Source organism: Canis lupus, chromosome 37, assembly GCF_003254725.2.
Source record: "Canis lupus dingo isolate Sandy chromosome 37, ASM325472v2, whole genome shotgun sequence".
NCBI lineage: Eukaryota > Metazoa > Chordata > Mammalia > Carnivora > Canidae > Canis > Canis lupus.
The window spans coordinates 7,798,864-7,817,891 of NC_064279.1; the positions used below are offsets into that span (position 1 = coordinate 7,798,864).

At 37.9% G+C, this 19,028-nt stretch overlaps 1 protein-coding gene and 1 long non-coding RNA gene across 2 annotated transcripts in view; one reads left to right on the forward strand and one right to left on the reverse strand.

The window, feature by feature from the left end:
- Positions 1 to 19,028, forward strand: part of PLCL1 (phospholipase C like 1 (inactive)) — a 327,967-nt gene that overhangs the window by 217,598 nt on the left and 91,341 nt on the right. The window lies entirely within an intron of this gene.
- Positions 4,319 to 19,028, reverse strand: part of LOC112656633 (uncharacterized) — a 48,379-nt gene continuing 33,669 nt past the window's right edge. Inside the window, exons 3-4 of the long non-coding RNA XR_003134530.3 lie at positions 6,726 to 6,871; positions 4,319 to 4,617 (exon numbers count right to left, since the gene is read on the reverse strand). This is a non-coding gene — a long non-coding RNA (uncharacterized LOC112656633). The remainder of the gene's footprint in view (positions 4,618 to 6,725; positions 6,872 to 19,028) is intronic.

The following is a 19,028-nucleotide window of genomic DNA, read 5'->3' on the forward strand; positions in this document are numbered from 1 at the left end:
CTCACGGGGGTGGTCTGTGAGACTTTGGGAGGGAGAATTATCTTTTTCACTCCATGACAAATCTGCCCCAGGCTTTCCACAAGAGTGAAGTGGGTGAGCTTTGTTTTAGGCCCCTCATCCCTCTGTTTTATACCTCTTCCTTTTGTTAATGGTAGAGCTCTTCCTCAGTTCCATAGTTTAACAGAGGCTCTCTGGATCCTTCGAAGGCTCAGCGGTTTAGCGCCTACCTTCCGCCCAGGGCATGATCCTGGGGTCCCGGGATCAAATCCCACATCGGGCTCCCTGCATGGAGCCTGTTTCTCCCTCTGCCTGTGTCTCTGCCTCTCTCTCTCTCTCTCTCATGAATAAATAAAATCTTTAAGAAAAAAAGTTAAAAAAAAAAAAAAACAGGCTCAACATCTCTTCTTTCTCCATTGTCAAAATCTGCGCTTAGGAAGGACTCCCAACTGCATTCATATCAAGACAAATTAACAAAATAAAACAAAACACAATAAAATGTGGTAACAGCTTAAAGAGACTATCCTTCCTCAGGGTTATTTACATCTTAGCAGGAATGCCAAGTTTTATGCCCAAGCTTCCCAAATTTCTGTATGTTGCCATGACATCAAGTACTTGAAAGTTGCTTCTACTGGAACATTTTTTTGGGGAAAATTTCATTTTTATATTAAAATGCACATGAGGGATGCCTGGGTGGCTCAGTGGTTGAGTGTTTGCTTTTGGCTCAGGGGATGATCCCAGAGTACCCCGGATCGAGTCCCACATCAGGCTCCCCACAGGGAGTCCGCTTTTCCCTCTGCCTGTGTCTCTGCCTCTCTGTGTCTCTCATGAATAAATAAATAAAATCTTTAAAAAAATTTTAAAATGCACATGAAATTATGGTAGAGTATAGTAGACTGCATAATTCATGCAGTTTTTAAAGTAAAATTTGTCTTCAAGTGGGACTCTGGTAGCTTCTAAGAGTGTATAGACCCTAGAGGTAATTCACTCTGCCTTGAATTAACTCTATTGGGTTGAAAAGAAAAATTGAAAAAGCTACTGCCTTATACTAACTGATCTAAACTTTGGAAGGGAAATTTAGCACCAACCAGTACAGGTTCCCCAGGCTCTTATAATTCATCTTTCCTTTTGATGAACATTTGAAGAAGATATACACATACTCGGAGTCTGATTAACCCTCTCTTACTGGATATCCTTGAATGTGTATATTTCTGCATTTGATAAACATTTTTAGACAAACAAACAGATGAAAAGTTGGAGTATTATTTTGCAGTATGAGGCCTTTCATGTGTCTCCTGAAATCCCACCCTGGAAGCGCTCACTTATTCCAGGAAAACCAAGCACTACTAATCAATCCCTCTGGGCCTTGGCCTGCAGGGGAGAAGGGATTGGCCAGTGCACAAAATGACTTATGGTGTTGGGGGCCTCTCAGTAAGATGCAGTACCTCACTCTTCATTCCTAGCATGGGGAAGATGGGTACCTTGAGATGACAGTTGTAGTGTCTATTTATTATTTAGAAGTAATCAAATAGTGTATCCCATTTTATGGTATGCATGTTATAGCTGGAGAACAGCCAGGAAGAGAAGGCAGCAAAAAAAGGATGGGGAAGAAAAAGGAGTTTAGTGTTGGAGAGATCAAGGCTCAAAACTTGGCCATACCTTTGGACCCCAGGTGTGGTGGCACTTATCTTCATTCATTTCCACACTATGGAAAATGAAGAGTATGTCATCCGCTCATGAGCTGGTGGTCTTGGCCTCTTTGTTATCAGAGTTATTCCTTATTTTCCATTCCTCTACTCTTCATAGCAGAAACTTCGTTCCCTGCAGGCTGATTTCTCAGCTCAGATTCCAGCCAGGGGGAGGCACTGGTGAGAGATGAGGGTGTTGCATCTGTGTTTGCCTCATAGCTCCAGCTTCTGCAGGACAGGCGCATTGTGTTTCTAGCTTCTTCCATGACTTTGGCCCTTGATGCTGGGAGCACGACTTCCTGCTTTTGTCTTTCCAGCCAGGAGTTTGCTAATTTCTCCCTGGGTTGCCTCCTTGTTCACTCTTGGCTTCTCAGTTCTGGCATTTGTGTATCCAGTTCTTTGTATTAAATTCCCTCTTCGGAAACATTTAATGCTTTCTATTTACCTCATTAGATGGACCCTTACTGATACAGCCAGTTGCAGCAATCTCTGAGCTGAGGGGAGCTTGGGCTGGTCGTGATAGCAATAGAAGGCAAGGAGAGATGTGCCAAAGGGGGAAGGACAAAGCAGTGACCGACTGGCTAAGAGAGGTGAAGTTCAGGAGAAATCAGGCAGTTCAGGTAATGGTGACTGCCACTGATGGAGCTAGGCCATTGGAGAGGGAGCTCCTTGTGGATCGAAGCTATGGGTTTGGTATAGAGCACATTAGAGAAGAAACTTCATTGTGTCACCGTCTCTGCACTCTGCCTGTCGCCCGTAACGGGGCTGCAGCTGCAGGAGGATTATATGGACTTGTCTTTCTCTTTTGGGAAAGAGTAAAGGGAGAAGTTGAGAGGGAAGAGAGAACTGTTTGTGGCCCAAAAGGGAATGCCCTCTGGCACCTTGCTGAGCCTAGACTGTAGCTCTCCACCATCAGGACTCCAGGCCCACCCCTGTAAGCTTTTCAGGGAGTAGAGCAGGAGGTTGGGTGCTCAGAACCCATTTTCTGCTAGTGGGGCAGCAGCTCTTCCCCAAAGGGACCTGAGATGAGCAGGCTTTTCCTCTTGCCAGTGCAGCATTTGCAAGAGGAGTACTGTGGGAGGAGATAAAAATTGACTTCCAAATGGCCTGCGGAAATCAGGAGACATTTTTGGGACCAGCTTTTAGGTCCAAACGCAACAATCTAAACAACAGATACTTGAGTTGTGATTTCCCTGTGGGTTAAGATAGTTCATAGTGGGGACAGTCAGCATTGCTGCAGCAGGCTGGAATCCACTTCCTCACTGTGCTAGGCATTATGGAAAAGGATCTCTGAGGAAGAGAACTGAGTTCGCATCTTCACGAACAATGTCTAGATATATTAAGAAATGACCTCAGATAAAAAAAACAAACATAAAATCATTCTGGCAAATCAGAAAGAGCACATTACGTGGCATTCATGATGTGTTTTATATGTGCATGGGGAAGAAAAGGGTCTAATAAATGAAGACAAACAGGAAGCCTTTCCCAAACTCTCTTCCCAGATACTTTTCAGTCACGTTGCCCAGGTCGAAGGTTCTGGGAAGAAACAGCTAGTACTCTGACCTGCCTTTTGCAAATATAACGTTTCCTGTTTTGTAGGAACTTGGGGCTGAAAAATGCATAAACCAATTGATTTAAACTCAAACTCACAATAGGCACAAACCTCAAGAACTACTGGTTGAAACTTGTGTGTGTGTGTGTGTGTGTGAGAGAGAGAGATAGAGAGAGGGAAAGAGAGACAGAGAGGGGGATAGGGATTCCAGATGTCCTTGGACTATCACATTATATCTAAATTTCAGGTAATCTTCAATTAATTGAATAATTGATTTAATTAAATATTAAATGCATCAGTATTTTATATTTTCCCAAACTAACCTTTTATTGTCTATGGTCTTTTTTTAAATTCTGAGTGAATTCTGGTTTGGCTGAAGAGAACCATTTATGTTATGTCCTTTAGAATATGATGAGGTGAAGCATGGCTCTCCTTGGATTGATGTTCACATTAATAAAGCCTTTTATTCACAACAACTTAACATAAAATTAAAATCAACTGCTGACCTCAGGGAGTAAGAAGATTTTTTTTCTGATAAGGATTGTAGAGCCACCTTTACATTTCTTCCTTTCCTTTTTAATAAATGATGAAAGCTGCGGTGTTGTCCTCAAATCACATTTATTTATAGTGATAAGGATGAAGCTAATCCCTGTTTCATCACTCTGATCAGCAGTCACACAAACAATGGAACCTGACATGCTGGCAGCCTCTGCTTGTTACAGCTTTCCAACCAACCTCCAAGCTCATGGCTGGAAGTCAAATGGGGTAGGCTGGTTCCAAGTAAGAAAGAAAAATAATTGGCTTTGGAGATAAAAGGATTATTAAAATTTCTGTATGAAATTTCTACCACCTCTGGGTTTCCGATGGAATGGGAGTTATACTAGGATGCTTCGGTTTCAATTTTGAAATTAAAAGCAATCAAAGAAATGGAGAAAATTATTACGGGCAACAACAACTACTTCAATAACGCTTCCTTGTCTTCATGCTGTTTACCCCATTATTAATGACCTACTAATTAAAAAACAAAATAACTAGAAAAAATCTAGTAACAAAGTTTTTCATCAGGTAAGTTTATTGGCTAAACAATTTATTCCTACTCTTACGATATCAAGCTGTTTCCCCACCCAAAGGGGACTGGTGAGTTGTTTTAAATTGCTGTAGACATCAGGGGAAAAGCATAATGCCTTGTTTGAAACATCAGTGAGGACAAAGGCAACTTTTCTGGCCATCTGGTCTTTAGAAACAAACACTCTGCAGTCCAACAGACTCAAGCTGAACTGTTCAATGATCTCTTCTTTGATCTACGCTTGAATGTCAAGTCATCTTTGCCATGTGATCTTGGGCAGGTTGCTTCATCTTGCTAAGCCTCAGTTTCTCCATCTGCAAAACAGGGATAATGAAACTACTGTGAAGACCTATCTCGAGGGAAAAATAAGGAAATGCAAGTGAAGAGCTTCCATAATAGGGAGCCTTGCACATAGTAAGATTCAAACCATAGTAGTTGTTTTTGTTTGTTTTTAAAAATTAATACTATTTGCTTTTGTGACTATTAGCATTTGACAGTCTGCTTATTGTGTTACTAAAGTTTGCCTTTGTAGAGCCATCCCTGCGTGATGGTTGAGATCTGACAGATTGGATAGAATTGTGGAAGTGTTGGGGGTTGCTGACTTTCATTTGGACCCTTGGGTATCACATTGGGCACCTCTCTAGCTTTAGCAGCAATGGCAAAAAATAAATTCCATTTCAATCAATGCTACTCACAATCCTTGATTTGGGCTTTTTGAATAAAAATAGGATTTTATGCTTGAGGATATAACACCCTTAGAGCTGCTGAGTGAGACTGCACCTGGCTTGTGTGGGTGCTGTGGTGAAAATCCTGGGGGGCTTTGCCTTTCATTATATTTTTAATAAAACTTAGCAAGCAGCAGAATTAAACTTGTGAATCATCTTAACAACTACTTTTCTTAATGGAGATGAGCCTCTTTATCTTGTAGTAGTTAATACTTTGTGGTTCTAAGTTAGGATCCTGGATGTGATTGTATTCCTCTCAAATATTATTAAGAACTCATCTTACAATGGAAAGGCTTGTAACAGGAGCAGTCAGGGGAACAAGGCATTCCAGGCTTTTGGTGGCATTGAGTTGAAGGAAGGGATGAGCTGGTTGGGATGTGGGCTAGGATGTGGTCCCTAGTGTGGGTTCAGGTAGAGAGGAAACTGTCCCTTTTTTACTGTGTACTAGAGCTTTGCCTATATTTTTTCTTGTAGTCTTCCCAGTGCTCTTTGAGGCAGGTATTATCATGCCCATTTCATAAGCTCAGAAAGATGATTTGTCCAGGATCACATAATGAAAAGCAGTATTAAAAAGGAAAATACCAGTTTTGGTTACACAGCATATTCTGTGAAAACCTATGAAGGTGTATATTTGTAATTTGTGTACTTTTTTGCATATATGCCACATATGTTTCAATAAAAAGTTACTTATTGAAACAAATAGGTTTGCCTGGCTCAAATTCTCTGCTCTTTTCTCTCTATTGTGCTGTTTCCAAAGAAGCATATGATGGATGGAACCCCAAGGAATTTCCTCCATCAGTTACAGCTGGTTGTAGCCAGAAATAGTGCTGGCCTTATTAACTAGAACTGGCCTTGAAAGATTTGGATATTTCCAAGGAAAGATACACTCGGAGGAGGGCAGTTTCCTAAAACTGAGGCTGCATATATGTTAGACTTAGAATGTTGAATGATGCTCTTGAAAATGCACCGAGCTTGTTGTAGAGTCGTTCATAATAGTGAGAAATGAGGGGGAAAAAAGTCCGTGAAATTTCCATCAAACAGGAATTCAATAAATAAATACTATGTGGTCTTAAAAACCGCTTATTTTGAATGATGCTTATGGTGTGTGTTGGAGTGAAAAATAGTTATGAAACATTCATATATATTAGGATGGCCTTTTTGTAACTTTTTTGTTCGTGTGTGTGTGTGTGTGTGTATATATATATATATATATATATATATATAAATAAGTGTCTGGAAAGTTGTTTGCTAAAATACCAATAGTAGTATCTCTGCATTTTGTATTATTTGTCAAATTTTACTTTCCTTTTTATATCTTTCTATATTGTTTTTCTACAATTCTATAAACAGAAAATTTGTTTTAATTTTTAATAAAATAATACTTTAAGCAAAGACTGCATCTGAATTAAGCATATCCCTTCTCAAGTTGTCTACTGTGAAGGAGGAAACACTCAGTTTACTATATGAGTTCTGACACATTAAAACAATATTATATTGCCTTATAATCAAACCAGAGAAGAGCATTTCTAGGAGTAAAAAGAGCCATTTTGTAAGATCAAACACATGCAATTACCAGACTGCTTGGATTGTTTAAGCTTTTAAAAATATAAAAAATAATAAACTATTTTAATTATATTTTATATAAACAGGATGTTTTACCTCCGTCTACCAGAAATTATGAAAAATAGTTGTTTTACCTACTAAATATATGTCTTCTATGGCTCAGTTTTAAAAATTCTCCATTCTCTTTAGATTTTAGTGCAATGGTCAAAACAGGATTGCTTTGTTTTGTTTTATCCCATTTTATTTCATTCTAGTGACTTTCTTCCTTCAATTAGGCCATCTAAAGACAAAATTGAAATCATAAAGATTACATATTCATGCAAAAAAAAATAATAGAGTAAGATAGGACTTTCGTTTTTGTCTTTTTCTTAAAAAGTTTCAAGAAACTAGCACAAGAGAACCCTAAGTACATGTCCCTATGACTGTCCTTAAATATATGGAAGATCATTACCTATAAACCCCAACACAAACTGAGATCTGGCCCAGTTCAGATAATTACTACCCTCTGAACGATTAGCAGTCTTGACAACATTCTCTCCTTTTGGTTAAGTAGGGCCCTCAATCTGGAATCTCTCACACTTATCTGAATTTATTGATCAGAAACCAACTCAAGCCTTTTGGGCTACAGCAAGCTCTCTCTTTTGAACACATATAACTATGAAAGTGCAACATGACCTTAAAAAATTCTGTTTGCAAATTGATATGTGTGAAAAGACTTAGAATGTGTAAAAAAAAAAGAAAAAAACCAAAGGTTTGTATTTAACAAATCTTAGTTACTAAAACGTATCTATGAAGAATTAAGAATTTTTTTTTCTGGAAAATCTAACAGTTTGGTTTCTGTATAGTACCAGTAAAATTGGCTTTCTTTTGGTATTCTTAAGAAAAATTATTATTGAAGTAGAATTGACATACAATTTTATATTAGCTTCAGGTGTACAACATAGTGATTTGACAATCTATGCATTACTCAGTGCTCACCACGATAAGTGTGGTCACCATCTGTCATCATACAATATTATTACAACATTAGTGATTATATTCCCTATGCTGTACTTTTCATCTCCCTGATTTATTTGTTTTAAACTGGAAGTTTATACCTTTTATCTATTTCACTCATTCATTCCTCCACCTACCTCCTTTCTGGCAATCACCAGTTTGTCTTCTGTATTTGAGAGTCTGTTTTGTTTGTTTGTTTGTTTGTTTATTTGTTTTGTTTTTTATATTCCACATACAAGTGAAATCATTTGGTATTTGTTTTTCTCTGCCTGGCTTATTTCACTTAGTGTAATACCCTTTAGGTCCATCCATGTTGCCACGAATGGCAAGATTTCATTCCTTTTTATGGCTGAGTAATATTCCATTATTATATATTATATAATTTATAGTATTCCATTATATACACACATACACAGCACATCTTCTTTATCCATTCATTTATTGATGGACACTTGAGTTGCTTCCATATCTTGGCTATTGTAAATAATGCTGCAATAAACAAGGATGCATGTATCTTTTTGAATTAGTTTTCCTTCAAGTAAATAGTCATGGAATTACTGTATCATATGGTAATTCTATTTCTTAGTTCTTTGAGGAACCTCAATACTGTTTTCTACAATGGCTGTATCAATTTACATTCCCATCAATAGTACATAAGGGTTCCCTTTACTCCACATTCTTGCAACACTTATAATTTCTTGTCTTTTTTTTTCTCTTTAAAAATCTAGCTGTTTAGTTTCTGTGTGGTACCAGTAAAGTTGATTTTTATATTGTATTTTTTACATATCACAAGGCAGGAAAATGTTCTTAGATATGACTGTATGACAGGCATCATCTCTTTTGCCTAAACAAGGCATTTTGTTTGGGGAGAAATGAGTATTTTGCTTACCAGAGAAAGAAGAAACCCCAAAGAGTCTATGTATGTAGTTGGAAAAAAGTAGCTTTAACTTTGAGGGAGGAGAAATTTGAGAGAGGCTGGGGAAAGTGGGGTAGGAGCCAATGAAACAGCTGTCAGTTAATGCCTCTACTTCCTCTGCCCGGGACACATACTTAGAATCTTAAGTAAAATCATGAAGTTTATTTATATGTGGATTTCAGAGGAATTTGGGAAAGGTTCTGAATTCTCTGTGTTGCAGAAACTTTCTAGAATAGAGGTAACCCAGGCAAACAGCAGCATAGCAGAATTTATGTTGTAGGAGCTGTCAGGAGAGCTTTGGGCTGTCAGGGGCTGTAGAAATGAATTCAGGCTGTGCTAAGCCCTATTTCTGAGGGTGTCAGTTTTGCAGAGCTGGGAAAAGGTGTCTGCTCGTGATGTTACAGTCAGGGGCTGTACCCTCCTGATGTATATACGCAGGAGTGATGTGCCACTAACAGCTCACAAATCTCTGATATCCTATTATTTTTTAAAAGAGCACTAATTAACTTTTTTTTTTTTTTTTTTTTACCTCTGTTTCCTTAAAAATGAAAAAGATCAAGAGTGCCTGGATGGCTCAGTTGGTTAGGCCTTCAGTTCGGGTTACAATCCAGGGTCCTGGAATCAAGCCCTCAATCGGGCTCCCTGCTCATCTGTCTGTCTGACCCCCCTCTTATGGACTCTCTCTCTCTCTCTCCCTCTCTTTCTCTTCCTTTTTCGTGCATGTGCTCTCTCTCAGATAAATACATAAAATCTTTAAAAAAAAATGGAGAAATCAGAGATTACCATTCCACTTAAAATGCACAGAAGTGGTCTGTCAGTTTATTTCCTGCCATCTTTACAACAGAAAGTGTGTTAACTTTAAGCAACTAGCTAAGTGTAATGGATTCAAGTCCAATATTCAGCAGAAAATTCATTATCTAATTTTGATAACAATGCATGGATGAGTGAGTTGAACTTGTTTCTGTGTAAATCACTACAGATGTTAAATTTAGCATAGACATAGAAACTCCTGAGTCTGGAGGCTGCAGATTATAATGTTCAACACTCCCACTCAAATGAGCTACTTGTTGAGTCGGTCTCAGATGTATTTTCCTGTTGAGCTACAACAGCAGCTGTGGATGAGTCGGACCACCTCAGTCCTAGAGTTCACCATCATGCTGTCAGTTTGTCCAGGAAGATGGATGAACATATATACTTGCTCTTGAAATCTTGATGAAATCCATTCTTTTCTTCCTCTTCACCCCCAGACTTTCCTGTAGAACTTTTTGATTACTCCGTTTCAGATTATGTTTTGAAAATAAATAGGTTGAATTGATTAGAGCTTTCTACCTTTACATTGCCTTTTTTTAAGTTGAATTTATTGTTGTAAAATAAAAATGTAAAATAGTCTTTCTCATGTCACCTTCCTTTAAAGTACCATTAGGTAAAATGAACATAAAGAATGTTAATAAGATTGTTTCAGGATTAATGCACCAATATTGATGTAGCAAACATTGAGGTTATTAGCAGAAAGCATTTAGCAACACTACTGGGTATAGAAGACTCAGATGCATTTTTGAAAATATATCATTAGCTTTATGGAATTTTCCATTTAACTTTCTTAGTAAGCTACTTTGGATTTAAATGAGTCACAATTGGAAGTAAGGACTGCAGATTCAACCCAGTAAGTGTAATGAGTAGCACTGGAAATGTCCCATTGTGGATCTCTAGTTCCATCTGAGTGTGGAAAAAAAAAAAAAAAGATTATGGTTAATTATAATTAGGAATTCAGTATGTAGCAGTGGATTAGGTGTGAAAGGAATGACTGCTGAAACCCACTGATAATGGTGGTGGTGGGGGTACGGTATAAGGAATGTGAAAATTTCACCTGGAATTGATGAGGTACATTTTGTTAATTAGTGACTCTCAATGTGTTTATATCCTATTAGTGAATTTCTGTTATTCCTTGAATACTGGAAAATGGTGGGCTGTGAATAATGTGTCCTAGTAGAATTTATACTACTTACACGTATTAAGGGGATATTACTCATTCACATTCTCTGTAATACCTCCTCCCCCCACAGTGAAGGATGGTGTGGGGGGAGCAAGTCCCAATGAAGAGGGGATGAGTGAAAAGGGACCTAGGGGAAATTGGTGAAACTGGCTTCACTGGCCTCAGGGAGAGTGGGAAATACTGGTTTGGGAACTATCAAATCTTTCCTTTCTTTCAAATGCATTATTAGGTTAATAGATATGTGATTACTTTTCCCACCCCATACATAATCGTGATACAGAGAGAAGGTATTTTACTCTGTCTGCCATGGTAGTGGGTAGAATTTAATAAATGACAGCTCTTTTCTTTATATGAGTACATTTAAGAGCAAAACCCCATTAACCAAAAATCTGAATTATCCGAAACATGGTGAGACCCTGGAGCCTATTGCTCAGGAAATAAAAGTGGAGATTTAAAATAAGCCCTGCACAGCCCTTCACGTTGTTTATTTATAATAAAGTTTGCCTCATTTACAGAAAACTATACTTTTGTGTATGTGAAATGGCAAAGGTTATCCTTTCCGGTAAGTTGTCTGCATTAGGAAAAAAAACAAACAAGTTTTAGCTACACTAGAAGAACTCCAGATTTATGTAAGACTGTTGCCATGGATTCTTTCTTAGAGCAAGAAATCCTTTATAACACAAATAAAAACCCTTTATTAACTTCTCTGCATTTGAATGGATATTGGGCTTTTCTCAAAGTTGCCTGCAATTATATGTAGCTATTAATCTCTGGAACTCTGAAATTGTATTAATTCTCTAGAACTGCTAATCTAAAGTAGTATTTCCTAACATTTTTCAAATGGTGACTCACTATCACCTTTCTTAATTTCTTCTTCTTCCTGAATAGTAGAATTTAAAATGCTGGAAAAAAACATGGTTTCAATATACATATATTCTTAACATGGAATTATCACATAATTATCTGTAATACTGACTTTTTAAAAATAAGTGTACAGAAGGTCAGTAACCTGATTTGGTGCAGTGTTTTCAGATTTCCCTGACTGGAAGAATCACTTGAGGTGGTGGTTGGATATCATTTGTTAAAAATATATATTCCTGGGACCTACCTCAGTCCTACTGAATCAGATGGGGAGGACCTTGGAATATATTATTCAAATGAATGATCTTAGGAGATTCTTGTGGTCAGGTAAGATTAGGACCAATGGTATTATGTAGTAAAACTTTAGGGTGCATCAGAATCACCTCTGTCTTATTAAAATCCAGATTTCTGGACTCCACCCCTGATTCAGTGGGTCTGGGTTGAAGCCTGAAAAATCTGCATTTTTGGTAAATTCCCTGGTGATGCTGTTACTGCTGGTTCAGGCACCATGCTTTGAGAACCACCGATGCAGTGGAAAGAATGTAGATTTAAGACCAGATACACCTAGGTTCCACTCATATTTGTTAGCTAGGAAGCGTTAGTATAGCTAAGTTAATAACTTTTAGCTTTTTATTCTTCTTTCTCTATTTTCAATTTTTTGCATATACTTAAATAAATTTATATATACACAAGTGTATATATAAATACATACATATAATGCTGGAAGTGTGCTATAAGGTACTCTGGTTAAATATGGAGTGCACATAAAAATAGAGATGAAAGCAGAAAGGAGAGTAAGAGGAGGCTGTAAGTGGGTAAGAAGGAGGGTGAGTAATTGCTGTGTGCCGGAATAACCAGATCCTAGTAAAACAACATAATCTGAATCGAACTCAAGACTACAAAGTGCATCTACTAAAAGTCAAGCTAACTTAGCTTTATGAGATGACAAAGGTCACTTGGCTATATGGGTTTGATAGCATTGATTAATTTGAATGCTTTGTCTGAATCATTAGTGCAGAGATTCTGTAAGATCAGTTACTGAAGAGAAGAAAATAATGTTGAAATGGAGAAACCAATCATCTGAGAGCTGTTTCCCATGTCAGTGGAGGAAAAAATCATTGCAACCTGCTCCCCTTGTACAGAGAACTAATGACATTTGTAAATTTAGCTGTGTTCTAAGAAAACAGTATAGTCATCACATTCAGAGTGCAAACACCATTTTTAAAATAAGGATATTTAAAAAAAATAAGGATATTTTGTTCCATAGATTTTCATGGAGCTTAAACATTTAAGAAGTATATTTTTTTCTTATGCTATGAGAAATAAAAGTCAATTTGAGTGTTAGAGCCCAAAGTTCATACAGAAGCTATATATGAAGATAGTGTTTTCATGGAATTGAACTCCTGGAGAAGGTGTAAAGAAAAGAGGAGCCAGGAGTCAGATGCTTGGGTTCAAATTTTGCCTCTTCCTCTTAGGCAGGGCCCCAGCACGGTGCTTTGCCCTTGTAAATGCTCAATAAGTTAGCTAATCAATAATCATAGATGCAGCTATGGAATTTCTATAAGTTTTTATCCCACAAATATTTATCAAGTGCTTCCACAGTGCCAGGCCTTGTCCCAGGGACTGAGGACATCTACTCTCAGGGAGCTTTGGGAGACAGGCAATGATCTTGTAAATAAGAAAGTTGCTATAATAATCTTAGAGTCTAAGGATGGAGCAATGAGCAAAACAAATATAAAGTTCCTTTCTTTGCAAATTTCTATTACATTACCTTATGTTTAAGTTTGTTCACATTTTTGGGCTCAGTACAGGCATAGATTTCCTGATTAGAATTTCCTGCTTAACCATCAGACTGAATTCCTTATGATTTAATAGAGGTTATTTGCAGCTTAAGAAAAACTGTTCATTTCTGTCCTCTGCTAGGCATTAATAGTTTTTGTCCATATCACCAGAGCAAGTAACAGTGAACTTCATTTGTTTTACTGTCTGTTTGATGTGGCTGTAATTTAAGGCAGCTACAATTAAAATATTACAACTAGAATTCTAAGACTTATCTTCATTTTATTAGGGATTTTATTTATAATTTAGTAACTTTCAGTTTATCGAGGATAGATTGATTACAAAATCTAGGAAGCTTTTGATTCCTACTAACCTCATCATTTTTCTAGTGTTATGTTTGAAAATTTAAGTGAAATTTGTTTCCTGGGGCCAAAAGGAGTGCTATATTAGTCTTGCTGAAATATGCCAAAATTGTATCCATTGTTAACTGTGACTCATGAATGATTGTACTTCCTTCTATAGTGATGTGGGAGACAAAAGCAGAAGAAAAAAATATTAAATTTCCTTACTCTCTACAGCCAATTGACAAGTTCTTAAAACTGGCAGAGTGACATTCCTCTAGGGACTCAGCTATCTCATGTTGATAGGTTGCTAAGGGCAAGAGGCAATCTTAGCTGGACCCCCAGGACTCTGCAAGTCTACCTTATATAAAAATTCCTTTGGAAACCTCTTTTTTCTCTACCCTCCAAGATACATGTTGGCAGTCATCCCCCAAGCGTATGACCCATCGATATATATCTGAAGGATCTCATGACTGAGTTTTTAGTAAACAGTAATAAATGACCTTTTCCTAACAATAGCTAGCCCCCTAGGATTCAGGAAACCTTGTTTCCAAAATACCTGGGAGGATTACATTCTCCCAGCCCTCTCTCAACTTGAAAAGTATAGAATGGGCCACTCCTTGTGACCCAAGTGCAGCTCTTTCTGCCTGTAGGTCCTGTCCCTGTGCTTTAATAAAACCACCTTTCTGCACCAAAGACGACTCAAGAATGCTTTCTTGGCCCTTGGCTTCAAACCCTAACATCTTTCCTACGTCATATAAGATTGTAGCTAATTTAAAGAAAAAATTGAATAAAAGTCTTTATGTTTTGTAGACAAGAGAGCACCTATTTGCCCTCAGGCATGAGTTGTTGGATCAAATCATTGCAGGAGACTGGTACAGGGAAGATTATGGAGGCAGAATCATTAATGGTCTGGGAAGATTTCTTTCTGGCCCAGGGACCAATACTAGTTTTTCTGTGACACATAGAAGACACTGCTCTGAAGTGTATTCACCCGGTGGATTTTTAGCATGATCACTAACATACTTTAAGTAGATAGATTTACTTGTGGACATGAATATTGAAAACTAACAGAGCCCCGTGGAAGCCCTAAAATCAGAGGGCAAAAGCTGCATAGTGATAACAAGAAAATACAATACTAAAAACATTAAAATTTAATGTAGATATGAAAAAAATTTGATAGAGAACAATTTAGGGTTGCAGTGATACTTGGGCCAACTCAGCATGTAAGTTAGATGCAAAACCAGTATCATAAAAGAAGTACCACATGTAGGGAACCTTGAGGCCTCTTCACTGTCTTTAGCACTGGTCTGACCACTAATGATTTGTCCAGGTAAGTAAAATACCTGTTCAGAAGGAATCTGCACAGATAATTAAAACTTCAGAAAATAAGATCCATGAGGAAAATTATATCATTTTTGAAATGCAAATAGAAGTCTGAGAGGCAGCAAAGATTTCTTCTTAAATGATGTATATATGCACGCACACGTGTTAGAGTTTCGTAATACAGAACGAGGTTTGGTGGGTGAGGTCCAGAGCCAACAACCAAGAAATAATTCTTGAGACATCTTTGGTGCAAAATGGTGGTTTTATTGAAGTACGGGGACGGGACTCATGGCTAAAAAGAGGGGTTGTGAGAAGTGGCTGATTATATATATACCTGGCAGTTGGGGGAGGTAGGGAGAAGGAGGGTTTTCAAAAGAACTTTCATATGGTCCTCAAAGAGGATCTACAAGATACGGGAGTCTTTGCCTTTGTCAAGTTAAGGTTGTTTCCCCCTCTATCAAGGCATTAACTTTAAGACAGTTGGGAGCTTCCTGGAGGAATGTCACACTTGTCCCACCCCAGAGTGGGGGGCGGGGGAGTTGCAGGATGTCAGCTCTTGTGCTTAGTCCTCAGCTTGCCTTCTGCTCATCACACTTGCATATAGGAAACTTCTTTAGAAAGTGTCTAATTTCAGTTTTAGAAAGAGTCCAACGGTACTCTCAATCCAGGGTTGGTAAGACTAGTCACTTTTCTAGTCCAAATGAATAAGAAAGTCAGAAAGAGCTATTTCAATCTTGATAATGTAATTCTCATGGAATTCTCTCTAATAATTGTTTGATAAATGTCAATTCAACGAAATGACTTTTACATTTAGAATCTCGGTAAAAAAATACCATTTTTTCAGAGTAGTTTTTTAAAAATCTTTCTCAAATATGTGGCTTGTCAATGACTCATTATTTTGTCACCCTAGTAATATGTTTCCTTTGTCATTCAAAAAAGGTTTTATTGCTTGGCTTTATGCAAGGATGTTGATTGAGCACCTGCAAATGTTTGCTTTATTGGCATTAATGTTTTCACTGACAATGAATTACTGCATCTGTTTGTGTCTGTTAAATAATTTAATAGAATTTATAGAGCCTGTTTTCTGTTGGCTAAACTGTAAGCAAGTATCAGTCTCTGTCTCATCTTGGATACATTTGAAAGAAAGCCATCCTCTTAATTTGTCTTTTGTCTTTTTAGATGTTGATAAGATACTGAGTGATCGTATATCATTTTTGCATTTAAGTTGAATGTCTTTAATTCAGACTTTATTATTTTTTAAAAGATTTTATTTATTTATTCATGAGAGACACAGAGAGAGAGAGGCAGAGACACAGATAGAGAGCAAAGCAGGCTCCTCACAGGGAGCCAATGTGGGACTCAGTCCCCGAACTGGGATCACGCCCTGAGCCAAAGGCAGATGCTCAACCACTGAGCCACCCAGGTGTCCCTAATTCAAACTTTAGACAAGGGGAAGACAGTTACATAGAAAAACTAAGAATAAGGTACAGAGGTTTCTCCCACAAATGCATAGCCTCCCAACACACTGGTATGTTTGTTACAATCTGTGAACCTACATTGACACATCATCACTCAAAGTCCAGAGTTTACATAAGGGTTCACTCTTAGTATTGTACATTCTATGGGTTTAGACATGTGTATAATGACATATATCATTATAGTATCATACAGAGTATTTTCACTTCCCTGAAAAATCTGTGTTCTGTGTTTTCATGCTTTCCTCCACCTCCAACCACTGGCAACCACTGATCTTTTTACTGTCTCCATAGTTTTGCCTTTCCTAAAACATCATTATAGTTGAGATCGTATAGCATGTAGCCCCCACAGATTGACTTCTTTCACTTAGTAATATACATTTTTAAGGTTCCTCCATGTTTTTTCATGGCTTGATCATTTCTTTTTAGTGATGAATAATATTCCATTGTCTGGATGTATCATGGTTTTACTCATCCATTCGTCTGCTGAAGGACATTTTGATTGCCTTCCATCTCTTCTCGGTTATCCTTCTCCCACTCTCCCATTGTCCTTCTCTTCAATTGTTCTCTCTTTCTTTCCCCTTAGTACAATAGCAAAAACAAACAAAAACCCCTTTGATTCCTCTCTCTCTCTCCAGCCATTGTTCTGTCTCTTCATTGCCCTCCTCAATCAGACTCTTATATTCTCCACACATTCATTCTTCAAGCTACTGCTTTCCACTTTCTATATCCACCACTCCACGAATACTGCACTAAGATCACCAATAGCATTCGTAGTATCATATCCATTGGATGGACATCTTCATCGTGTGAGGCTTCTTACTAGCATTCTCTTCAGCTGCCTACCCCTTCCTTCTTGCAATGTTCTGTTCTCATGGCTGTCGTGACAACATACTCTTCTGGTTTCCTCCTGCTGCTTTGGCTTTCATTATCTATCTTCTTCGTAAGCTTTTCTTCTTCTAACCGATCTCAAAATGTACTGTCACAAAGGTCAGCGTTAGATACGTTTCTCTTTTTATTTTGCCTTTATAAGTTATCTCATCTAGTCCTATGGCTTCAGATACCACAGATAACCCAACCGTTCCCAGTGCCCAGATTTATATCTTGAAGCCAGATGTCTATCCCGAGATGTCGTCCCATTTTGCAACTGCATTCTCAACACTTCCAGAGCCACTCACAGATCTGCTCCTTCTCTAGTCTGGTCTACTTCTACAAATGGCTCCTCCAGCCTCTCAACTGCTCAAACCAGAGATCTGGGGAGTCATTCTTAGTGGCCCCATCTCCCTGTCCCCAGTTCTTCCAAGTCCACTTCCAGTAAGTCTTCAAATAAAACCATTTCTCTTATTCCCACCTTAGGTCAGTATACTCTGGTTTCTTGTGTTTCACCATCTGAGAGAGATGCACCGTAATAGTTCTGTATTCCAAATCCAGCTAGAGATACTTTTTTAAGTAAGAACTTTCACCTCTCTGACATAAAATCTCTATAGAATACATTCCAGATATTTTTAGAAATGGCTTTCATAGCCTCACCTGATCTGCCTCCTGCCTGACCCTCTAGCTTGATTTCATTCTTGTCCTTCTGTCATTGGGTTTGCTTCAGAGGCCTGCCGTTAGTACAGTTACTTTAGGATCTTCCTTTGTTTTTCTTCTGTACAGAATGTTCTTCCCACACTATTTGCCTGGCAATTTGCCTAGTTTAAATGTTAGTTCCTCAGGAGACCTAAGGGACCCCGGTCCGAACTAAATTAGCGCCCCCTTACCTAAAATATTTTCTTTTTTTTTTTTTTTTTTTAATTTTTTTTTTTAATTTTTATTTATTTATGATAGTCACAGAGAGAGAGAGAGAGAGAGAGAGGCAGAGGGAGAAGCAGGCTCCATGCACCGGGAGCCTGACGTGGGATTCGATCCCGGGTCTCCAGGATCGCGCCCTGGGCCAAAGGCAGGCGCTAAACCGCTGCGCCACCCAGGGATCCCACCTAAAATATTTTCTTTCAGTGCATTTCTTACAGTCTTTAATTTCATGTTTGTATGATTGTCCTTTGATATATCTTTCTACTACGAGTGACATCGCAGTATACCTACCTAGGTGAGTGGCTGCCTGCTTACCTAGATGAGTGCCTGGCACAAAATTGTGGCTTTATAAATGTATATTGAAAAGCATTTAAAATATTCCAAAATTATGAAGAATTTTCCACACCATATTCTCTTTTTTTTAGAGGCCTTTCTGCCAAGTAACATAGCACTTTTGGGAAGAAATAACTAGAATAAGTGGCATTCCCCTTTATTCAACATTCAGTGAGGAAAAAATAGCTAGAGTTGTAAAATTTGCATTCCTGACCATGGTGTAGGGTGAGAAGATACTCTGGGAATGAGAAAAATATAGTAGTAAAAGGCAGAGGTAGTGTGAACTTATAGAAGTAAATTCAACCAGGAATAGGAATATCTGGGTTTTGCATCCAGCTCTGCCACTGATTTATATCTTTTTGGAAAGTTATTCAGTCTCTTTGTGTCCTGGATTTTCTCATCTCTAAAATCTTGTGGAGATCTCATGAAAAAAAGAATGTGGACACCCTTTGAAAAGTATAAAGCTTCTTAGAAATGTGAGATGCTCTTACTCTCCTTATTTTGATTTTCATTTATGAACATAAAGTAACTTTACTTGGAGGTTGTTAAAACAATAATGAAACTTAGTCACTGTCATTGATGGGACTAGCTGTTCCTTTCTCTCAATTTATAAAAGTTATTGTGAA